General features: G+C 46.6%; 1 pseudogene; it reads right to left on the reverse strand.

The window, feature by feature from the left end:
• Positions 1–9,357: 9,357 nt before the first annotated feature.
• LOC134981713 (5S ribosomal RNA) lies at positions 9,358–9,481 on the reverse strand (annotated as a pseudogene).
• Positions 9,482–26,033: the final 16,552 nt, after the last annotated feature.

Consider the following 26,033-nt stretch of genomic DNA (forward strand, 5'->3'; position numbering starts at 1 on the left):
AAAATCCCGACATGGACAAAATACAAACATGTAAAATGCTGACAGGTCAAAATACCGACATGCGTTTTTCATTGTTTTTTTGTGTGTGTATGTCGACATACGTCGCATGGCTCAATGCACTCGCCATGCTTTGGGCACGGTGCCTCGCTGCGCTCGGCACATTATTATATCCCCTTCCTGGTACACTGGGATGGTAAAGTATAAACAAGTCGGTTTCAATGAAAAAATCATGAAAAACTAATGTTGGCATTTTGACCTGTCGGCATTTTACATGTCGGTATTTTGACCTTGTCAGTATTTTAAATGTCGGTATTTTGTCCATGTCAGGATTTCGATTGGAGGTAAATTGACTGCATCCCGGTGAAGCGGATCTTCTCTTCAGGAGCATTTATTAAGGATGCCTTTTTCTTTATGGGAGCGCGTTATCTCCCCCTTCTGGTGATACGCGTCCCCAATAACGTCCGTCCTCTTTGGCTGCAGTATTTACTTCCGCGCCTGCGCCGTCCAGTAACTCCTACCATGCCTTTCGGAAGTTATGCTGGTTGTAGTGTTTGTAGGGAGGAACTGCTTGGAGACCCGCTGCGCCTGATCTGGGAGGCGAAGATGAACAGGGTAGGAGTGACTAACATTCAGGCACACCGAATGTTCATAAGTTAGAAAGCTTATCAGTGTTCTATCTAACAGACAGAGGCAGTGTCGGACTGGGGCATGAAGGGCCCACCGGGGGAATGCTGCTATAGGGGCCCATGCTTAAAGGTGTCTTCGTCCACTCCCAGCCAGCACCACCTCCACATATCAGCAGCCCAGGAGTGCCTCAACCAGTAGCGGATCATGGTACGGGCACACAGTACTTTTGCCCGGAGCGCCGCCTTCCGGAGGGCGCCACCGCCAGATCCGCTACTAGTGATGCCCCCCACCTCCACCCGTGCCGGTACTGCTATGCGGTGCACGATGCACCACACGGCATTGTGGAACGGCACATAGACACTAGGGGTCATGATTGACCCCTAGTGTCTATGCGTTTCTATGGGAGAGACGTCATGACATCTCTCCCATAGATCAGAGGAGTGGCGCCAGCGGGCAGAGATGGAGACAGAGGGCAGCAGCGGTCGGGAATCTGGAACGGGGATGGTAAGTATTAATTTTTTTATTTTTATTTAAAAGCCACACAAACGGGGGCAATACTATTGGGAGCACATTGACCACGCCCCCGTTATGAAGCCATGCCCCTATTTTCGCCCGGGGCGCCACAAGGGCTAGAACCGGCCCTGGCCTCAACCATGTGTTATATTGTACTGACCCGTCCCAGCCAGGAGCTGCTCTGTCATCAGCTGGATCACAGGTGGGTCACTGATCAGCTCACCGCTCTCTGTGTCTCTGTATGTGTGTGTGGGGGAGAAGGGGGTAACCCATGCCATTGTCCCACAGGGAGAGACAAAAAGTCGGGACTCTCTCTGCTCTTCACTGGGAAGGGGGGAGGGGTATGAGGCTTTTTGTTTTGACTGACTCCCATGCAGAGAGGCTGGGCCTGATGAGGTGTCAGGTCACAGTGTCTATTCAGGGCCTGGTTAACAGTGGGGGAGGGGGATTGAAGTGCAGCTCCAGGCCCCCTTATGAAGTTAGGCCCATAGCGCATTGTTCCTCTGAAGATAGTACTAACAGGAAAATAAATACCCATCGCCACTACCCACCTAGTCAGAAACACTGTATCTGTATAAATTGAAATCACGGTGTGCAGTGGTCCTGCAGAGATTGCGTTAAGGTGCATACACACTTGCCGATAAAATGAGCAACGTCACTCATTTTCACCCTTCCTGAGCGATGTCACTCACTTTCTCGGCAAGTGTGTATACCGCCGCTGCCGAACAGTGATGCGCGGCCCAGGAGCTGCCTGCATGTGCCAGCCGCTGTGTGACGTCACTGAGCGATATGGTCGTCATATCGCTCAGTGTGTACGCCCTGCCGCCGGCCGTCCCCGGGAGGAGAAAACACTAGGCGACGTCGCTCATAGAGCACATCGCCTAGTGTGTACCCACCTTAAGTCTGCCTCTGCGCCATGTGATGTAACATAGTAACATAGTATCTAAGGTTGAAAAAAGACAATTGTCCATCGGGTTCAACCTATTTGTGGTCTCCTATGCACGATTATTTTGTATAAAATTTTGACTGAAGTTGCTGACTGCCGTTCCGATTAACCCCTCTTTTTTATAATAACCATAGTGCGTGACTATGCCCCGTAACCCTGGATATCCTTATCCATTAGGAATTTATCTAACCCATTCTTAAAGGTGTTGACTGAGTTGGCCATTACAACTCCCTCAGGCAGGGAATTCCAAACACGTATCGTCCTTACCGTAAAAAAGCCTTTACGCCGTATTGTGTGGAATCTCCTCTCCTCTAACCTGAGCGAGTGTCCACAAGTTCTCTGTGTTGATCTAACCAAAAGCAGGTCCTGCGCAAGATCTGTATATTGTCCCCTTATATATTTGTAAATGTTGATCATGTCCCCTCTTAATCTCCTCTTTTCCAATGTAAACATGCCTAGTCTTGCAAGCCTTTCCTCGTATTCCAGTGTCTCCATACCCTTAATTAGTTTGGTCGCCCGCCTTTGAACCTTTTCTAGCTCCAGGATATCCTTTTTGTAGTAAGGTGCCCAGAATTGTACACAGTATTCAAGGTGTGGCCTCACAAGTGAATTATATAATGGGAGTATAATACTCTCGTCCCTAGCATCAATTCTCCGTTTTATGCATGCTAATATCTTATTAGCCTTCTTTGCTGCAGTCCTACTTTGGGTACTACTGCTTAGTTTGCTATCTATGAGGACACCTAAGTCCTTTTCCAGTACAGAATCCCCTAATTTTACCCCATTTAGTAGGTAGGTGTTATTTTTGTTCTTGTTACCACAGTGCATTACCTTACACTTGTCTGTATTGAAGCGCATTCTCCATTTCGCTGCCCAAGCTTCTAATTTAACTAAGTCATTCTGAAGCGACTCAGCATCGCCCTCCGCATTTATAACTTTACACAATTTGGTATTATATACAGTAGGCACCACTGGGTACAGGGCCCCATGTGGTCGCTGTCAAGGTCTAACTCATCCGTTAGTTGCCACCTGTCCTATTTCCAGAAACTGCCTGAATGCAAGAGTGCCTACAAACGAAAGCTGTGAGAGAAGACCCACCAAGAGTGTGACACTGGAGGAGGAGCCGAGAAGACAGAGGAACACATGAAGAGGTACTGTAAGGGGAGTGAACTACTGGGCTGGAGTAGAACAAAACATACAAAGGAGGGAGGATACAGATGAGGAGAGGGGGTACAATAATGGACACAGATGAGGAAGAGGAGAATGGGGATGGGAGCACAATAATTGGACACAGATGAGTAGGAGGAGAATACAATAATGGATAAAGGTGAGGTAAATGGGGAGGGAGACACAACACAGATGGACTCCATCTACCACTTTGGCTGTGATTAAACCACGGACCCCAGTTGTATTGGAACTTACAGCAAAACATTCGTCCCAGCAAAACAGCACTGCTATTGGATCAGCAAAACCAACAGCGGAGAACTAAGATGTTAAGCTGTATATGTTTTGGAACTAGGGGGAATAAGTGGAGAAAGGATTTTCATTTGGAAAGCCACAGTGGGTGAGATACAACTTTACACGCATGTAAAATTTTGATCACAAGCCGTGCACAGCTGTGAATCACATGACTTTTTCAGTTCTATCATCACTGAAATTCTAGGAGCCTCTGCAATAAGGACAGTGATACATTGTATTGGACTTGAGACTACATGTTGCAATAAGAGCATAAGAAAAGAAGTATCACGTTTCCAAGTCATACTAACAAATCTATATTAATAATATCATGAATAGGTCTTAACAGTATATTCATTTATGTGTGATTATGTTTTTTATGAGTAAATAAATATGCTTTTTTAACTTAATATACACGACTGTTTAGAGTGTTTTATATGGATTTATTATATATTTATAAATACAAATAATTATTTGTTAGTGGAGTAGCGCATCCCCAAACATTTTTCTTTGTTCTAACTCGATTTAATTGAGGTTCGCAATTACCTCAACAGGGGGAACCAGCAGCATACACTAATAAATAATTAAATTGAAAAAGATATAACTCCACCAGCAGGTCAGCGCACATTGTGGTTATTTGTTTTTGTTTCTTGTGTGTAATTCAAACAATGCTCAGAGCAAAGAAACCTTCCTCAGATCGCATTTATCACCGAATATGGCAAACCTATAGTCATTGGTGCAGTGAACAGAAAATGGACCCTAAGTCTTCAGAGTATCCAGGGTCTTAGCATTCCTTCAGGCAGGAATGGATAAAGGTTTGAAGGTGGCTTACTTCAGAGTGCAAGTGTTAGCATTCATTGACTGTATGGTTCCAAAAGAAAACAGGATGTGCATACATTTTTCCAGGAAAGGCTGCGCATTCAACCTCCTTTTGTTCCTCCTACAGTGCCTTGGGACTTAAGTCTAGTCCTGAAAGCCCTTCAAATTTCCCCATTTGAACCACTTAATAAAGTGGATCTTAAATGGTTGATAGCTAAAGTTCCCTTTCTACTGGCTATGGCGTCAGCTAGAAGAGTTTAGATTTAGGGGCTTTATCATGTCATTCCCCATTTCTTATTTTTTATCCAGATAAAGCAGTTCTAAGAACTAGGGGGGTAATTCCAAGTTGATCGCAGCAGGATTTTTGATAGCAACTGGGCAAAACCATGTGCACTGCAGGGGAGGCAGATATAACATGTGCAGAAAGAGTTAGATTTGGGTGGGTTATATTGTTTCTGTGCAGAGTAAATACTGGCTGCTTTATTTTTACACTGCAATTTAGATTGCAGATTGAACACACCCCACCCAAATCTATCTCTCTCTGCACATGTTATATCTGCCCCCTCTGCAGTGCACATGGTTTTGTCCAGTTGCTAACAAAAATCCTGCTGCGATCAACTTGGAATTACCCCCTAGGTCTGGGTATCTTCCGAAGGTGGTGTCTAAATTCCACCATAACGAAGAAATTGTAGTCCCAGCTTTCCAGGTACTGGGCCTTTCTGCGGGAGGTACATCGCTGGACGTGGTCTGTGCATTAAGGATCTATGTAGATGCACCTGATTTGAGGATCCTTTTACTCAGTAACCTCTTCCTTCTTGTACGGAAGGGTGTGCATGTGTGTTCTTATCGCCTGATTAGGGCTATGTATGATCCTCCTGCCTTGAGCTTTGGAATACAACTGATTTGCCTGAGCCAGGAGGCGGGGATATATGGACGGGCCCGTTGCATGCTGGGAAGCCGGAAAGCTTTGACTGATTGGTGCAAATCCGCTGTCGCTTCATCATATCCCATTGTTATCCTGTGGACTTAGGAGAAATACTGTTATCAACGGTAAGTTCTTACCATAACATATATTTTTCTATCTTTTGTACTTGTATTGGGATCTAATCATAAGGTGTGTACACACGGTGAGATAGATCTGTAAGATTTTGACTATATAATCAAAATCTTAAGAAAAGTTAGTGCACATCTCAAGGTATTAGGCAGCTTGTGATACAGATTCGATCCCTATGCGCACTCCCGTGGGGTCGATGTCACAAGGCTAGATAGACTGTGCAGGCAAGTCAATCTTTACTATCTAGTATAAAGTATAGTCAAACTTGGCACTTGGTCAAAATCGTACATAGACAAAATCTCAAGCACAGATAGTAAAAATCTGTACTATCTGAGCTCTGGGGGCATTGAAGGGAAACCACATAGTCAAAATTGGGCATAGCAAGGATCTCACCGTGTGTACACACCTATAGGCATGCACACGGGGTATGCCTGGTGTGCACAGACACACCTTATTGTAGGAGCTGCCAGTGGTGCAAGTATGCAGGTACCACCTGCTACACACTTGCCACCTGTGAGCCATGTTTACCGTGGCCTCTCACCTTGGCAAGGTTGATGGTGTGGCTGTGAGACTCAGGCAGGAGATGGTGTGGCTGAGAGATGCAGGGAGCAGATGATGGCGTGGCTGAGAGATGCAGGGAGCAGATGATGGCGTGGCTGAGAGATGCAGGTAGATGATGATGTGGCTAAGAAGCGGAGGCGGGAGATGATTGTGTGGTTGAGGCACGAGTCTGGTTGAACCTCTGTTGTATGATGGCAGCATTGGTTATACTCCTCCCTGGTCAAATGGTGTCTGACCAGGGAGGATACATTTCTTCAGAGATTCTCCGTTGTGAGAAACCACCATATAGGTAAGGTGTATATGGATTAGAAAGGAATGCCATTAGGTGGAGCTAGGCACACCCCTCTGATGGTGCATCCACTCATAAAATGTGCTGCGAACGCCTATGGATATGTTTTTTGCATATCATTAACCTTCATCATTGTTTTCTTCTTTTTTTTTTACGTATAGTCACTTTGTAATATTTTTACATGGGTTCCTTGGTTACTGACAGCTTTTGATTACAACAGCCTGACATTTGGCGCGCTCCAGTGAGGCTTTCCCTGTTTCTTCCGTGTCCGGGTTCCCTGTGATACGTGCCACAGGTTTCTTTTGCTATCTCATTGTTCTCAGGTGTTGATGATGTCTAGCAGTATTTAGATGAGTGTCTTTCTGTGATCAAATTGTTCCCTGTTGTCACAATGGAAAGAATGTTGGGGATAGTCAGGATGGAGCTACTGTATGTACATGATGACAACCCAAAGTCTTTGTTGTCCCACAGCCCATTGTGTGCTGCTAGTGTATCCGGAATTGTTGGTGACCCTTAGCAGTGTGTTAGAAATATGTTGGGCGCTCCTGGACGATTACAGGGGTTTGGCTAATCAGATGCAGATGTAGCGTAGTATGGCAATAGAATGACATGGGTGTGTTGCTGAAAGTGGATGCATACAGAGGTGCTGAATCGCTCACATTGGAGGTCATACTCAGACGGATGAGCTGCAAGTGTCAGTTGTGTGAGTGACGTACAACGCGGGATTGCTGCATCTGTAGACAGTGTGCGTCTCAGCCCTGCATATTTGGACCCCTGGATGTACACCAGATAAGGGCAGACGGCTGTCCACCAGCTAAGGACTATGTAGCAGCATTGGCATAACGTCTCAGCACAATTGCTGCAAAAGACCCAGAAATTTCCCTGGATGGTATGCTACCACAATCCGCCCCTGTTTATCAACACATAAATATCATTTGAGAATATATTTAATAAATACCACTTCCAGCATTAATGTATACCGAACGAATATCCTGTATATTCCCTTTAAGTTTCACCTCTAACGACACATAAGAGTGCTGTACTCTAGCACTCACTGTCCAGCTAAAGAGGGAGCTCTCATATATATTTCAGACCAGCACCTTTAATACTCTCTCTCGCTATAATATAATATATTGGCCGGCGCCCTCCGCGAGCCAACCGTGGCTCGTGGGGCGCCGGCCAATCACAGGCAGGCACGGTGAGCCAATCGCCGCGTCATAGGCTCCGTCCCCGGCGAGTGACATCAGACGCCACCGGGAGCAGAAGAAGACGGGAGGCTGCAGTGAAGAGTCGGGTGGCGCCAGGAAGAGGACATTGCAGAGGGAGTTCCTGAGGCCGTGGAAGAGGCCAGAAAATGCCGGGCTCCTGGGAGATGATGTCCAGCAGCTGATGGATGCTGAGAAGAGGTGGCGGCGCCGCTGCTGGCCAGGACGGGCCAGCGGCAGAAGAGTGCGGCTGAGGATCCGGAGAGGCCACCAGGGGAGGAATGCATAAGAGCTAACGAAGCTCCCCCCTGGTGCCTCTCCCAAAGGACAGGTTGGCCCTCGGTGAGGGCGCCCATCACCCCCCCCCCCCCCCCCCCCATTCTCTCCTCTCTAGACCACCAGGGATCAGGCACAGTCAGTCCATAGGCCTGGGGCGCAGCAGGCGGGCACTAGGGCCGTGGCATAATAGCAGGCATTAGGCCTGAGCCATATTAGAGGGCATTAGGCCCTAGTTCAGTTTAGCGGCCGCTAGGGATATAAGGTGACCCTGGGCATTAGGCCCAGGTCACCCAACAGGCCCCAAGTTAGGCGGGCGCTAAGCCCGAGGGTAGAGTCAGGCCTCTGGCCTGGGTGCAGATAGGGGGTGCTAGGCCCAGTCAGTAAGTGGTCCCCCAGGTGAATAATGGTGGTACTGGGCACTAGGCCCAGGCCACTCCAACTTGACTAACCAAAGGCCTGAGCCCCATATAAGTAAGTGTACTGGAGGTGGGTAGGCTGTACGGCGCCCACCCCCCAGAGAGCAGGTAGGGATTTAAAGGGACAGCACCGTTTAACCTTGTACTGTGATATTTGTGATGGATGGTGTTTCCGTGCAGGGCCAAGGTTGTCTATAGTTTGTTTAGTTTTGTTGCACCACACACACACAGAGCTAGTTTGAGGGCTCTGCCGTTATAGTTAGTGTAGTGGTGTTCCTATATATGTATAACACAAGAAAAAGAGAGGAGACTTTTTTGGTGCACTCTTGAAGGAATAGTAAAGAATAAGTATAATGAAAAGATTAAAACATAATTAATATTTTAATGTAATATATTAAAGGTTATGGTAAAATATACGTTATGATAAGAACTTACCATTGATAACGGTATTTCTCCTAAGTCCAATGGATAACAATAGGATATGATGAAGCGACAGCGGATTTGCACCAATCGGTCAAAGGTTTTCCGGCCTCTCAGCATGCAACGGGCCTGTCCATATATCCCCGCCTCCTTGCTCAGGCAAATCAGTTGTATTCCAAAGCTGAAGGCAGGAGCATCATAGAGAGCCCTAATCAGGCGATAAGAACACACATGCACACCTTCCGTACAAGGAGGAAGAGGTTAGTGAGTGAAAGGATCCTCAAATCAGGTACGTCAGTGTGGGATCCCTGTGGACTTAGGAATTATACCGTAATCAACGGTAAGTTCTTACCATAACGAATATTTCTCTGGCAGGGTCCACAGGATAACAATGGGATTTCCCAAAGCAATTTAGTGATGGGGACGCTCCTGATTGGACAGGAGAATCCTTTGCCCGAATTCAGCGTCCTGAGAGGCAAAGGTATCAAAGGCATAATGTCTAATGAATGTGTTAATGGAAGACCATGTGGTTGCCTTACGTATTTATTCTAGCTGAAGCAATAACCAGTAGAAAGAGAACTGTAGCTGTCAACCATTTTAGTGGTTCAAATGTGGCAACTTGAAGTGCCTTTAGGACCAACTTAAATCCCAAGGTACTGTAGGTGGAACAAAAGGAGGTTGAATCTGCAGCATTCCCTGGAAAAAAGTGTGCACATCAGGTAGGAGAGCAATTTCCCTTTTGGAACCAAATAGTCAATGCTGACACTTGTTCTTACCTACAGCACCTGGTATTCCCAGGTAGTTTCCCATCCAAGTACTAACCATGCCCAACATTGCTTAACTTCCAAGATCAGATGAGATGAGATTGGGCATGTCCAGTGTGGTGTACTTGTAGATTCCCCTCAAGGAGCCACCCACAGTCCTTAGTCCATTCCTACCTAAAGGAATGCTAAGAGTCTGAAATTCTGAAACCTAAGGTCAAATTTCCAGTCACTGCACCAGTGAATATAGGCTTGCCATATTCGATAATAATGCGAGTTAAGGAAGGTTTCCTTACTCCAAGCATTTTTTTTTTAATTACACCTGTTGTGAGATCCTCTTGCTTTCAGGATGGAAGTCTCAAGAGACACGCCATCAAAGACAGTTGATACAAGTGCTTGCAATAGCAAAGACCCTGAGCCAGTAGATCTGGATGTTAAGGGAGTAGGAATGGAGCATCCATAGACATCCTCTGCAGAACTGTGCAACACTGCCTTCTGGACCAAGCCGGAGCTATTACTATCATGGCACCCTTACCTTGTCTTACCTTTCGCATCACCCTGGGTCACAGGGCGATTGGTGGACACACATAGGCCAGACGAAAATCCTATCTCACTGACAGGTCATCTATTACGGTCGCTCTGGGATACTTTGTTCTTGACCCGTATGCGGAAACTTTGTTGTTCTGACAGGACGCCATGAGATCCATCTCCAGTAACCCCCATTGTCTACCAGACTATGTAAGACCTTCGGGTGTAACGCTCATTCGTGCATAAGGCTGGATAGTGAAGTTCTGCCCACCTTAACGTGCAACTTACATTGTGTTTTGGGTGCGAGTTCCTCCCTGATGGTTGAGGTACGCTACTGCCAATGCATTGTCCGAGTGGATTTGAACTGGTTTCCCCTGAAGGATGTTCTTTGCCTGAATTAGTGCCATTTATATATGGCCTGAAGTTCCAATCTATTTATTGTCAGGCAACTTTCTTCCTTGGTCCACTGCCGCTGGAAGCAACTCCTTCCCGACACTGCTCCCCAGCCCTGAAGGCTGGCATCCATTGTCAGAGTTTCACAATCTGATATCCAAAGGAGTCTCCCTTTTTCCAGATAGGATGTCTATAGCCACCAGGCTATTGATCTCCTTACTTCCAGAGGAAGGACTATAATCTGCATTTCTGATGAAAACCATTCCACTTGAAAGGATCAGACGTTGCAGATGTATCGAGTGGAACGGAGTATACTCCATCATGTTGAATATCTACATCAATCCCATCCCACGCATTGCTGAATTTTGGATATTTTATTCAGAGGTAAAATTACTCTCTGAATACCCGAATCCAACACAGCCCCCGAGTCATCTGTTGTGACGGAACCAGAAACGACTTTGCCCAATTTATGAGCCAATCGTGTCACTGCAAACAAGCTGTTGTCTGTTGCAGACGATACTGAAGCCATTCCTGAGATTGTGCCAGTATTAATAAGTCCTTGCAGTATGGAAAAATCCTTATCCACTGCTGACGGAGATAAGTTGCCATTGCCACCATAATTTTGGTGAATGATCCGAGAGCTGTGGCCAGTTCAAACGGTAGGACCTGAACTGAAAAATGTTGCTGGAGGATAGCAACCTAAGATAGCGCTGATGAGACAGTGCTATAAGAACATGTAGGTAAGCCTCCTGGATGTCCAGGAATACCATACAAACCTCCAGCACCATGGCCAAAATAATGGAACATAAAGTCTCCATATGAACCAGAGGCACCCAAATGTATTAGTTCAGCACTTTGAGATTGAGTATGGGCTGGAACGACCCATTTGGCTTCTGGACTAAAACCAGGTTGCAATATATACGTTATGGTAAGAACTTTATTGTTGATAACTGTATTTCTCCTATGTCCACAGGTTTCCACAGGATAACAATGGGATATGATGGAGCGACAGCAGATTGGCACCACACGATCACAAGCTTTCAGTCCTCCCAGGATGCTACGGGCCCGTCTATATTCCACAGCATTTAGGTAGGAGCATTATGTAGAACCCTGTTCAGGCGAGAACACCACACATGCACACCCTTCCATGCAAGAGGGAAGAGTTTAGTGAGTATAAAGATCCTCAAATCAGGTGCGTCAGGGTGGGATCCCTGTGGACATAGGAGAAATACCATTATCAACGGTAAGTTCTGACCATAACGTATATTTCTCCAGCAGGGTCCACAGGATAACAATGGGATTTCCCAAATAAATTTTTAGTGGTGGGGACGCTCCCGATTAGACAGGAGTACCTTACGCCCGAATCCAGCGTCACGAGAGGCAAAAGTATCCAAGGCATAATGTCTAATGAATGTGTTAATTGAAGACCATGTGGCTGCCTTACATATCTGTTCTGCTGAAGCACCATGTTGTACTGCCCATGAAGGACCTACCTTACGCGTAGAGTGAGCAGAGACACTAGCCAGAACAGGGATATCAGCTTGAGAATATGCTTCTGAAATAGTCATTCGAAGCCATATTGCTAGCATCTGTTTAGTAGCAGGACATCCTCTCTTGTGAAATCCGTAGAGAATGAAGAGAGAATCTGTCTTTCTGATGGTACTGGTACGATCCACGTAGATTCTTAATGCACGGACTACGTCCAGCGACGCTTCTCCCGCGGAAAGTCCTGATACCTGAAAAGCCGGGACTACAATTTCTTAGTTAAGGTGAAATTTAGATACCACCTTAGGAAGATAACCAGACTTAGTTCTGAGAACTGCTTTATCTGGATAAAAAAATCAGAAACGGAGATTTACATGACAGCGCTCCTAAATCTGACACTCCTAGCTGATGCCATAGTCAGTAGAAAGAGAACTTTAGCTGTCAACCATCTAAGATCCACTTTATTAAGTGGTTCAAACGGAGCACCTTGAAGGGCTTTGAGAACCAGCGAACCAGACTTAAATCCCAAGGCACTGCAGGAGGAACAAAGGCGGTTGAATGCGCAGCATTCCCTGGAAAAAAGTATGCACATCCTGTAAATTGGCAATTTTCTTTTGAAACCATACAGTCAATGCTGATACTTGTCCTCTCAAGGAAGCCACCTTCAAACCCTTACCCATTCCTGCCTGAAAGTAATCTAAGACCCTGGATACTCTGAAAGATTTTGGGTCCATACTTCTTTCACTGCACCAATGAACATAGGCTTGCCATATTCAGTGATAATTACGAGCTGAGAAGAGTTTCCTTGCTTTGAGCATAGTTTGAATTACCTGTTGTGAGAATCCTCTTGACTTCAGGATACAGATTTCAACAGCCACACCATCAAAGACAGTCGATTCAGATGCCTGTTATAACAAGGACCCTGCATCAGTAGATCTGGACGTTGAGGGAGCAGAATTGGAGCATCCATCGACATCCTCTGCAGATCTATGTACCAATGCCTTCTGGGCCAAGCTCGAGCTATTAGAGTCACGGAACCCTTTGCTTGCTTTATTTTCCTCACCACCCTGGGTAACAGGCTGATCGGAGGAAACAGATAAGCCAGATGAAAGTCCCATTTCACAGACAAGGCATCCACAAAGATCGCTCCGGGATCCCTTGTTCTTGACCCGAATGCGGGCACTTTGTTGTTCAGACCGGATGCCATGAGATCTATCTCTGGCAACCCCTATTTGTCTACTAGAGTCTGAAAAACCTCTGGGTGTAGAGCCCATTCGCTTGCTTTAATGGTGTGTCGACTGAGAAAGTCCGCTTCCCAGTTTAGGACTCCCGGAACAAACACTGCGGACAAGGCTGGAAGATGGAGTTCTGCCCACCTTAGAATGTGACTTACCTCCTTCATTGCTTTTTGGCTGTGAGTTCCTCCCTGATGGTTGAGGTACGCTACTGCCATTGCATTGTCCAAGCGGATTTGGACTGGTTTTCCTTGCAGAATGTCCTTTGCCTAAATCAGTGCCATGTATATGGCCCGAAGTTCCAACAGGTTTATTGGCAGGCAACTTTCTTCTATGGTCCACTGTCCTTGGAACCATAATTTTCTGGACACTGCTCCCCAGCCCTGAAGACTGGCATCCGTGGTCAGGAACTCCCGAACTGATATCCAAAAGGGTCTCACCTTGTTTAGATGGGATGTCCTTTTTACCTTTACTGGAAGTACCATCGTCTGTTTCTTTATTGTCTGATGTACTCCATTCCATCTGGCCAGAATCAGACGCTAGAGAGGTCTTGAGTGGAATTGTGCATACTCCACCATGTCGAATGTTGACACTATCAAACCCATTACTCGCATTGCTGCGTGAATTTATATTGTTTGACTGTAACAACTCCTGAATCATTAACTGCACCTTGGATATCTTGTTCGAGGTAAAAATATTTTCTGCAGACTTGAATTCAATACAGCCCCCAAGTGGATCATCCGTTGTGACGGAATCAGAGATGACTTTGCCCAATTTATGAGCCATCTGTGCTTTAGTAGACAAGTTATTGTCTGTTGGAGATGGCTCAAGAGCAATTCCTGGGATTGTGCCAGGATTAAAAGATCGTCGAGGTATGGAAAAATTCTTATCACCTGCTTGCAGAGATAAACTGCCATAATCACCATAATCTTGGTAAATAGTCTGGAGGCTGTGGCTAACCCAAAGGGTAAGGCCTGGAACTGAAAATGTTGCTGGAGGATAGCAAACCTGAGGTAACACTGATGAGACAATGCTATAGGAACATGCAGGTAAGCATCCTGTATATCCAGAGATACCATGTAATCCCCTGGTTCCATGGCCAAAACTATGGAGCGTAACGTCTCCATGTGGACCCGTGGTACCCAAATGTAGTTAACATTTTGAGATTGAGAATGGGCTGAAACAACCCATTTGGCTTCTGAACCAAAAACAGGTTGGAGTAAAAACCTGTCCCTGTTGTGCAGGGGGTACTGGAACAATTACTCCTGACTGAAGCAATTTCTGAACTGCTTCTTGCAAGGCTCTGGGCTTCGCCTCTATTCGAGACGGACTGGTGCAGGAGAACCTTCGAGGAGGCTGCTTCTTGAAAGGGAAATCATAACCCAGAGATACTGCTTCTTGCACCCAAGCATCTGTTGTCGAAAGCTGCCATATGTGTGCAAACTGAAGAAGTCGGCTCCCTACCCTGGGGTCCCCCAGACGGAGGCCCGCACCATCAGGCTGATGGCTTATGTTCTGGTTTGGAAGTTAGCCCTCTAGTGGCCCATTGCTTCTTTGCCTTACCAAACTTCTTGTATTGGGGCTTAGAATCACTTTTACCTTTTGTTTTTCCTTGCGACTGAAATGGCCGAAAAACCGAACCCCTAGGCCTGTGGTTATAATTGGCCGGAAATCTGACCTTCTTGGATTCTGCTTCTGGCTCCAGAATATCTGCAAATTCCTTACCAAACAGAACATTCCCAACAAAAGGCAGAGATTCCAGAACCTTCTTAGATTCTGAAACAGGTTTCCATGTACGTAGCCAAATTGCTCTGCGAGCAGCTACTGTTAAGGCTGACGCTTTGGAAGCAATAGTACCCATATCTATTGCCGCTTCTTCTAAGAATACCGCAGCCTGCTTCATGTGAGCTATATGGGATTCCTGCTCCCTAGTAGGTGCCGAAAGCCCGTCTTCCAGTACATCAGCCCATTCAGTTACCGCCTTTGCCATCCAAGCTGAAGCCATAGCTGGCCTTATGACTGGCCATGACAGAGAAAATATGGTTTTCAAAAACCCATCCACTCTTCTGTCTGTAACATCACTTTTTAAACAGTCCCCAGTTGGAAAAGGGTAATAGGAATCCCATTTTTTTGTAATTCTATATTTTTTATTGGGTGTCGCCCAAGCTTCTTCCATGATTTCCGTCAGCTGATCTGACCCTGAAAACTCGACCCTAACTGTTTTGGGTCGTTTAAACACAGGTGCCTTAGTTTTTAACACCGGCTCTGCTGAATCCTCTAGGGATAGAATAGCCTTCATTGCTCCAGTTAATTCAGCTATATCCTCTGAGCTGATTACTTCAGAATATGAAGAACAGGTAGAAGGTGAGTATATAGAGCTATCATCATCTGATATATCATCCTGTGAATTTGATGATATATTTATACTCGGTTTATCAGCTTGTTTCCTTGGAGAAGCTGTTGGGGCTATTCCGTAAGAAGGGAGCTGCATGTATGGGTTAATAGTGTACCCTACTTCTGGTACTGAAGCTGTAGGGATTACCCGTTCAGCTATACTGGACAAGGTCTGTGCAAACATAGCCCAAGGTGGATCTACCTGCCGTTGAACAGGGATCTGCCTTGCAATCTGCTGAAACACAAAACAATTTGTACATAACCTATCATGTGCCAGATCCTGAGAGGGTAATCCCACATTGCAGGACAAACATGTTATGAGTGTTGGTGTTAATGTTAGTGTAACCTCATCACTTTTGCTGCTCTTAGACATGATAAATAATCAGCTTTTCACAGTGTACTACACAATTTGTGACTGTAATCACTTTACTATATTAAATTGATATTAATCTGACCCCATCCCATGCACCAGCATTGAGGCTCAGAAGAAACCACTGACAAACATATATAAAGTCAGCAATCACACTAGCAGTCAGTCACATGTTATATATTAGTCATATGAGCATATTATCAACTACAAACACATTTCAAAGTATGTAGGAGTACATATTACTGAATTCTGTTTTATACATATCTTTAACGTATTCAGACGCATTGCAAAGAAAACCACAGTAATGTACACAGACTCATATGCAATAGGCACTAAACTTAACTATTCATACTGACAAAAGTAGATAGAAATTTAGTGCAGTATAACCCGTACTCAGAGTGGGATACAGGGAGACTCACCCCACTTCCAAGATCGATCAATAAGTCAGCGAACGCTGAGTGGATCCAGACGCTACTGGTGTACACTGCCACTCCGGGAACTCTTAGTGAACACAGACGCACTGGTCATACAGACGCCTGTACTGCGACCGGGTCTCCTTACAGTAGCGCTTAGTGTACACAGACGCAGCGGCTCCGCTGCGACCGAGACCCCTCGTGGTAGCGTCTGAGACGGAAGTGAAGCAATCAGTTCATGGCGGGAGACCGGCGTAAACTGGTCATGAACTGGGGGGAGGGGCGACCAGGAGAGCGTCTAACTTCCCACCGCTGACATCAACCCTAGGGATCGCAGCCTCATACTAATCCTGATGCCTTATGATCCCTAAGGACTAGCGCTGGAGCACCCATGATGGCGGCGTGCCAGCTACTGTTTGGTAGTCTCCTCCCAATAAAGTGCGGCTTTGTCCGTTATTCCCCTTCTAAGTGGAACCGATGCCTTACCTTCTCCCCATGCTCTGGCCACAGCCTGGTAACGTCTGCTGGACCTGCTAGTATATCTGACACAGACGCCCGTCGAGACAGCACTTGTACCGTGGGTAAGCGTTGTTGCGACCCGGCGGAGAGATGTTGGAGAGACTCTTTCCAATATGCGTGTAAGACGCTGTTAGGAAAGATCACTCAGAAAACATAGTAAGACTATAAAAATAAAATAAGAAAGCTTAGGGCTGCCAAAAACAGCAGCCCTGTGACCATGGTCCGGCTCCTGCCGCACCAAACAAAAAACTGATTTGACTGAGCCAGTGGGTGGGGATATATGGACGGGCCCATTGCATCCTAGGAGGACTGAAAGCATGTGATAGTTTGGTGCCAAACCGCTGTCGCTCCATCATATCCCATTGTTATCCTGTGGATAACCTGTGGACCCTGCCGGAGAAAAACCCTGTCATCGTTGTGCAGGAGAAACTGGATTATTCTTCCTGACTGAAGCAACTGCTGAACTGCCTCTTGCAAAGCCCTGGCCTTCGTTTCCACTGAAGACGGGCTGGTACAAAAAAAACATTTGAGGAGGGTGTTCTTTGAAAGCACATGCATAACCGTGAAATACCACTTCTTGCCCCCAAGCATCTGTGGCAGACTGCTACCAAATCTTCACTGAAGAAGTTGGCCTCCCACCTTGTGGTTCCACAGATGGAGGCCTGCACCATCAGGCTGATATCCTATATTCTGACTTGGAGCCAGTCCTTTGGTAGTCCAAAGCTTTTTAGTCTTACCAGACTTGTTGGATTGGAACTGTTTGCCATCACCCTTTTTTTTTTTGATTGTGGAAGGAAACTTCACTTTCCTGGAGTATGCTTCTGACTCCATATACTGTTTAATTCTTTACCAAAAAGAATATAGTTAGTAAACAAGGCAGGGTCATTCCTGGATTCTGAGTCAGCTTCACTGTACGTAGGCAAACCGCTCTCTGCAAGCTGCTGAAGCTGATGCCTGAGAGGCAACTGTACCCATAACCAAGACTGCTTCTTCCCTGTTTGATATGTGCAATATGTTTTTTTTTGCTCTGTAGATGTCATTGAAAGATCCTCCTCCAATGCATCAGCCCAGGCTTCCACTGCTTTTGCCATCCAGGCTGAAGCCACGGCTGGTCATATGATTACCCAAGACAAGGAAAACCTGTGTTGGTTTTTTTTGTAAGAAAACCATCAACTCTCCTATCCTTTATTGATGTTGAAGGCAGAGGTAATGTAGATTTTCGCACCAATCTATTGACATGTGTATTAACTTTGGGAGCCTCCTCCCTTTTTAAACAGTCCCTAGCCATGAGGATAATGGGAATTCCATTTATTTGGAATTCTAAACTTCTTACTGGGCATAACCCAGGCCTCTTGCATAATTTCCATCATCTGTTCTGACCCAGGAAACTCAGTCCTAACTGTTTTGGGACGTTTAAGCACAGGTGCCTTAGATTTCAACAAAGGCTCTGCTCTCTAAGGATAGAACGGCTTTCATAGCACTAATTAGCTGAGGTATGTCCACTGAGCTGAGGCCTTCCTCATCTCTGTATGCAGACCCGGAGTGCGATGAGTCCTCCTCTGAAACATGTAGACAGTGAAGATGTTATTTCATGTCTATGTGATTTACTTGCCACTGGCCTTTCAGCCTGTTTCTGGTGAGAGGCTGCCACTTCCCCTGCTGGATGTATTAACCCAAGGTGGAATACTGCATGTAAGGGTTAATGGTGTAACCTATCCCTGGTATAGAAGCTGGCATTATCCGCTCAGCTATAATGGATGTTTGTGCAAAAGTAGCACATGGAGGTTCAACTTGAACCTGTGCCTGCCTTAGATTATTCAAGAGGCTTTGGTGAAAGCTAAAACAGTTTGCACACAATCCATTTTGAACCAGAACCTGAGAGGTTAACTCAGCTTTGCAAAACATGATGAGTGTTGGTACTGTTGTGGAGAGTGTATTTTCCTAACCCTTGTCGCTCTTAGACATGATAAATAAATCACACACCTGCACAGTGTTAACTATACAATTTGTGACTGTAATCACTTTAAAATTTGTTAAAGTGACCTACAATCTGACCCCACCCTGCTTTACACCAGCATTGAGGATCAGATTACACAGAAAACTGACAGAATTATAGTAAAGTCAGCAATCACACTAGCAATCAGTCACAGGTTATACATTAGTATAATAAGCAACATAATCAACTACAAATACATTTCAAGTATGTAGGAGAACATATTACTGCATTAAATTTAAAGGAGTTTTTTAAACATATTCACACATCAAGAGAAAACAGCAGCCATAATTATCAAACTCATATGCATCAGGCACTTATCCAACTATTCGTACTCAAAGGTAGATAGAGACTTAGGGGGACATTTACTAAGAAGTGATAAGAGCGGAGAAGTGAGCCAGTGGAGAAGTTGCCCCATCAACCAACCAATCAGCAGCTCTGTATAATTTTATAGTATGCAAAGTATAGCTGTTACTTCAGTGCTGATTGGTTGCCATAGGCAACTTCTCCGCTCTTATCCCTGCATAGTAAATGTCCCACTTAATACTGTATCACATGACTCAGGAGAGTGGGATACAGGGAGAAATTATCCTGCTTCCAGGATCGATCAAATACGTTAGCGAACGCTGAGTGGATCCACACACTACTAGTGTATACACTAGCCCCGTGAACCTACAATGAACACGGACGGACCAGTCACACAGCCATCTAAGCTGCGACTGTGTCCTTTTGGATACACAGGAGTCTGAGACGGAAGCGGGAACTCCGTTCATGGCGGGAGACTGAGGAAACTGGTCATGAACCGGGGGGGGGATGATGACCAAGGAAGCGTCTTACGCCCCACTACTGACAACCCCAGGGATCATGGCCTCATACTACCCCTGGAGCCTATGATCCCTGAGGCCTAGCGCTGGACCACCTGCAGTGGCAGCCGCGTCAGCAACTGTTCGGTAGTCTCCTCCCGAAACAGTGCGGCTGTGTCCTTGTTTCCCTACTAAGCGTAACCGATGCCTTACCTTCTCCCCGTGCTCCAGCCACAGCCTGGTAACGTCTGCTGGACTTGCTAGTACATCCTACACAGACGCCTGCCAAAACAGCACTGTATGTGTGGGTAAGCACTGTGGCGACCCAGCGGAGAGCTGTTATATGTACCTTGGAAAGAGTCACTCTAAGACACTTTTTAGGAAGGTCGCTCAGAAAAAAAAAAAAATAGTAAGTATTAAAAATAAGATTTTACTTACCGGTAAATCTATTTCTCGTAGTCCGTAGTGGATGCTGGGGACTCCGTAAGGACCATGGGGAATAAACGGGCTCCGCAGGAGACATGGGCACTTTCAGAAAGAATTAGGTCTACTGGTGTGCTCTGGCTCCTCCCTCTATGTCCCTCCTCCAAACCTCAGTTAAAGAAACTGTGCCCGGAAGAGCTGACAGTACAAGGAAAGGATTTTGGGAATCCAGGGTAAGACTCATACCAGCCACACCAATCACACCGTATAACTTGTGATAACTTTACCCAGTTAACAGTATGAACAATAACAGAGCATCAGATAAACCCTGATGCAACTATAACATAACCCTTATTTAAGCAATAACTATATACAAGTATTGCAGAAGAAGTCCGCACTTGGGACGGGCGCCCAGCATCCACTACGGACTACAAGAAATAGATTTATCGGTAAGTAAAATCTTATTTTCTCTAACGTCCTAGTGGATGTTGGGGACTCCGTAAGGACCATGGGGATTATACCAAAGCTCCCAAACGGGCGGGAGAGTGCGGATGACTCTGCAGCACCGATTGAGTAAACGATAGGTCCTCCTCAGCCAGGGTATCAAACTTGTAGAACCTTGCAAACGTGTTTGAACCTGACCAAGTAGCAGCTCGGCATAGTTGTAATGCCGAGACCCCTCGGGCAGCCGCCCAAGAAGAGCCCACCTTCCTAGTGGAATGGTCTTTCACCGATTTTGGCTGCGGCAATCCAGCCACAGAATGAGCCTGCTGGATCGTGTTACAGATCCAGCGAGCAATAGTCTGCTTTGAAGCAGGAGCACCAAGCTTGTTAGATGCATACAGGACAAACAGTGACTCCGTTTTCCTGACTCTAGCCGTTCTGGCTACATAAATTTTCAAAGCCCTGACTACATCTAGTAACTCGGAATCCTCCAAATCACGAGTAGCCACAGGCACCACAATAGGTTGGTTCATATGAAAGGATGAGACCACTTTTGGCAGAAATTGTGGACGTGTCCTCAATTCCGCTCTATCCATATGGAAAACCAGATATGGGCTTTTATGAGACAAAGCCGCTAATTCTGACACGCGCTTAGCCGAAGCCAAGGCTAATAGCATGACCACCTTCCACGTGAGATATTTCAACTCCACTGTTTTAAGTGGTTCAAACCAGTGCGATTTCAGGAAACTTAACACCACGTTAGGATCCCAAGGTGCCACTGGAGGCACAAAAGGAGGCTGAATATGCAGTACTCCCTTCACAAACGTCTGAACTTCTGGCAGAGAAGCCAACTCCTTTTGAAAGAAAATGGAAAGGGCCGAAATCTGGACCTTAATTGAGCCTAACTTCAGGCCCAAATCCACTCCCGACTGAAGGAAGTGAAGGAACCGGCCCAGCTGAAACTCCTCCGTAGGAGCATTGCTGGCCTCACACCAAGAAACATATTTTCGCCATATCCGGTGATAATGTTTAGCTGTCACGTCCTTCCTAGTCTTTATCAGCGTAGGAATGACCTCCTCCGGAATACCCTTTTCTGCTAGGATCCGGCGTTCAACCGCCATGCCGTCAAACACAGAGAGACAGGGTCCCTGTTGCAACAGGTCCTATTTTAGAGGAAGAGGTCACGGATCTTCTGTGAGCAATTCTTGCAGATCTGGATACCAAGTCCTTCGTGGCCAATCTGGAACAATGAGAATTGTTCTTACTCCTCTTTTTCTTATTATCCTCAGTACCTTGGGAATGAGAGGAAGAGGAGGAAATACATAGACCGACTGGAACACCTACGGTGTCACCAAGGCGTCTACAGCTACTGCCTGAGGGTCCCTTGACCTGGCGCAATAGCTCTGTAGCTTTTTGTTGAGGCGTGACGCCATCATGTCTATCTGTGGCAGTTCCCACCGACTTGTAATCTGTGTGAAGACTTCTTGATGAAGTCCCCACTCTCCCGGGTGTAGGTCGTGTCTGCTGAGGAAGTCTGCTTCCCAGTTGTCCACTCGCGGGATGAACACTGCTGACAGTGCGCTTACGTGAGTCTCCGCCCAGCGAAGAATCATGGTGGCTTCTGCCATCGCCACTCTGCTCCTTGTGCCGCCTTGGCGGTTTACACGAGCCACTGCGGTTAGGTTGTCTGACTGAATCAGAACCGGTTGGTCGCGAAGTAGAGACTCCGCTTGACGTAGGGCGTTGTATATGGCCCTTAGTTCCAGGATGTTGATGTGAAGGCAAGTCTCCTGACTTGACCACAGGCCTTGGAAATTTCTTCCCTGTGTGACTGCACCCCACCCCCGGAGGCTTGCATCCGTGGTCACCAGGACCCAGTCCTGAATGCCGAATCTGCGGCCCTCTAGAAGGTGAGCACTCTGCAGCCACCACAGGAGAGACACCCTGGCCCTGGGGGATAGGGTGATTAACCGATGCATCTGAAGATGTGATCCGGACCATTTGTCCAGGAGATCCCATTGAAAGGTCCTCGCGTGGAACCTGCCGAATGGAATGGCCTCGTATGATGCCACCATCTTTCCCAGGACTCGTGTGCAGTGATGCACAGACACCTTTTTTGGTTTTAACAGGTCTCTGACCAGTGTCATGAGTTCCTGAGCCTTCTCCCTCGGGAGATAAACCTTCCTCTGGTCTGTGTCCAGAATCATGCCCAGGAAAGGGAGACGAGTCGTAGGAATCAACTGCGACTTTGGGATATTTAGAATCCAGCCGTGCTGTCCCAACACCTCCAGAGAGCGTGCTACGCTGATCAGTAACTGCTCTCTTGACCTCGCTTTTATGAGGAGATCGTCCAAGTATGGGATAATTGTGACCCCTTGCTTCCGCAGGAGTACCATCATTTCTGCCATTACCTTGGTAAATATTCTCGGTGCCGTGGAGAGACCAAACGGCAACGTCTGAAATTGGTAATGACAATCCTGTACCACAAATCTGAGGTACGCCTGATGAGGCGGATAAATGGGGACATGAAGGTATGCATCCTTTATGTCCAGAGACACCATAAAATCCCCCTCTTCCAGGCTTGCAATGACCGCTCTGAGCGATTCCATCTTGAACTTGAACCTTTTCGGTATATGTTCAGGGATTTTAAATTCAATATGGGTCTGACCGAACCGTCCGGTTTCGGTACTACAAACATGGTCGAATAATAACCCTTTCCTTGTTGAAGGAGGGGAACTTTGACCACCACCTGTTGAAGATAAAATTTGTGAATTGCCGCTAACACTATTTCCCTCTCTAAAGGGGAAGCTGGCAGGGCCGATTTTAGGTAACGGTGAGGGGGCATCTCTTCGAATTCCAGCTTGTATCCCTGAGACACAATTTCTATTGCCCAGGGATCCAACTGGGAGTGAACCCACTTGTGGCTGAAGTTTCGGAGACGCGCCCCCACTGGACCTAGCTCCGCCTGTGGAGCCCCAGCGTCATGCGGTGGATTTAGTGGAAGCCGGGGAGGACTTCTGTTCTTGGGAACTAGCTGTGTTGTGCAGTTTTCTTCCTCTGCCCCTGCCAAGAAAGGACACCCCTCGGACTTTCTTGCCTCTTTGTGATCGAAAGGACTGCATTTGGTAATACGGTGCTTTCTTAGGCTGTGAGGAAACATATGGCAAAAAATTTGACTTTCCAGCCACAGCTGTGGAGATCAGGTCCGAGAGACCCTCCCCAAACAATTCCTCACCCTTGTAGGGTAAAACCTCCATGTGCCTTTTGAGTCGGCATCACCTGTCCATTGCCGAGTCCACAGGACCCTTCTGGCAGAAATCGACATTGCATTTATTCTAGAGCCCAGTAGGCTAGTGTCTCTTTGAGCATCTCTCATATATAGGACAGCGTCTTTTATATGCCCCAGGGTTATTAATATAGTATCCTTGTCTAAGGTATCCAGTTCCTCAGACAAGGTGTCAGTCCATGCTGCTACAGCACTACATACCCAGGCCGATGCTATCGCTGGCCTGAGTAAGGTACCTGAATGTGTATAAATGGACTTCAGGGTACCCTCCTGCTTTCTATCCGCAGCATCTTTGAGGGTAGCCGTATCCTGTGACGGCAGGACTACCCTCTTGGATAAGCGTGTTAAAGCTTTGTCCACCCTAGGGACGGATTCCCAGCGTAACCTGTCTGTTGGCAGGAAAGGATACGCCATAAGCATCCGTTTGGAAATCTGCAGTTTATCTGGAGATTCCCAAACCTTTTCACATAACTCATTTAGCTCATGTGAAGGGGGAAAGGTCACCACTTGCCTTTTTTCCCCGTACATATGAACCCTCTTGTCAGGGACTGGGGTTTCCTCTGTGATGTGCAACACATCCTTAATTGCTATAATCATATAACGGATGGCTTTAGCCAATTTAGGCTGTAACTTTGCATCATCGTAATCGACACTGGAGTCAGAATCCATGTCGGTATCTGTGTCAACAATTTGGGATAGTGGGCGCTTCTGAGAGCCTGACGGCCTCTGCGACATAGGATCAGGCACGGGTTGAGACCCTGACTGTCCTGAGGCTTCTGCTTTGTCTAACCTTTTATGTAAGGAATTAACATTATCATTTAAAACCTTCCACATATCCATCCAATCAGGTGTCGGTGCAGTCGGCGGAGACACCTCATTCATTTGCTCCCGCTCTGTTTCCACATAGCCTTCGTCAAACATGTCGACACAAGCGTACCGACACACCACACACACAGGGGATGCTCTTTTTTGAAGACAGTTCCTCCACAAGGCCCTTTGGAGAGACAGAGAGTATGCCAGCACACACCCCAGCGCTATAAAACCCAGGAATCACACAGTAACTTAGTGTTAACCCAGTAGCCGCTGTAATAATGATTTTTGCGCCTAATTATGTACCCCCCCTCTCTTTTTCACCCTCTTCTACCGTGTATCTGCAGAGGAGAGCCTGGGGAGCTTCCTCTCAGCGGAGCTGTGGAGAAAAAAATGGCGCTGGTGAGTGCTGAGGAATAAGCCCCGCCCCCTCAGCAGCGGGCTTCTGTCCCGCGTTTTTACACAATATTATAGCGGGAGCTCATACATATATACAGTGCCCAACTGTATATATGTCTACTTTTTGCCAAGAGGTCCTAATTGCTGCCCAGGGCGCCCCCCACCCTACAGTGACCGGAGTATGTGGGTGTAGTGTGGGAGCAATGGCGCACAGCTGCAGTGCTGTGCGCTACCTCAGTGAAGACTGGTTCTGCCGCCGATTTCGAAGTCTTCTTGCTTCTTTCACCGGCTTCTGTCTTCCGGCTCTGCGAAGGGGACTGCTGCGCGGCTCCGGGATCGGACGACAAAGGGTGAGATCCTGTGTACGATCCCTCTGGAGCTAATGGTGTCCAGTAGCCTAAGAAGCAGGACCTATCTTCAGAGAGTAGGGCTGCTTCTCTCCCCTCTGTCCCACGATGCAGGGAGTCTGTTGCCAGCAGAGCTCCCTGAAAATAAAAAACCTAACAAAATACTTTCTTATAGCAAGCTCAGTAGAGCTCACTAAACAGCACCCAGCTCGTCCGGGCACAGATTCAAACTGAGGTCTGGAGAAGGGACATAGAGGGAGGAGCCAGAGCACACCAGAATACAAATTCTTTCTTAAAGTGCCCATGTCTCCTGCGGAGCCCGTCTATTCCCCATGGTCCTTACGGAGTCCCCAGCATCCACTAGGACGTTCGAGAAATAAAATAAAAAACGCTTGTGGCTGCTAAAAAACAGCAGCCCACTGACCATGGTCCTGCTGCTCCAAACAAAAAACTGATTTGTCTGAGCCAGGAGACGGGGATATATGGATGTTGCATGTTGGGAGGCCGAAAGCTTTGACAGATTGGTGCAAATCCGTTGTTGCGTCATCATATCCCAATGTTATCCTGTGGACCCTGCCGGAGAAATATTCTCACCTATTACACACGCAAGAACATATAAAATTAATATGGGCAGTAAATGATATTATCCAAGATAGTTCTCGTGTCAATGCCCTAAATTTGGGGAGTCACAGTACAAGTCTTGAATTGGACTAAGCTCAATACAATTCGATAGGTTTAGATAAAAATGGATTGTACCTCCTGGTAAATAGTGACTGGGGTGACTGAAAAGGAAATTGAGCTAAAGTGTGATTCTGCTGTCAAAGTTAGACTGGAGTATTTGTGGCT

The sequence above is a fragment of the Pseudophryne corroboree genome, chromosome 12 (genome assembly GCF_028390025.1).
Source record: "Pseudophryne corroboree isolate aPseCor3 chromosome 12, aPseCor3.hap2, whole genome shotgun sequence".
NCBI lineage: Eukaryota > Metazoa > Chordata > Amphibia > Anura > Myobatrachidae > Pseudophryne > Pseudophryne corroboree.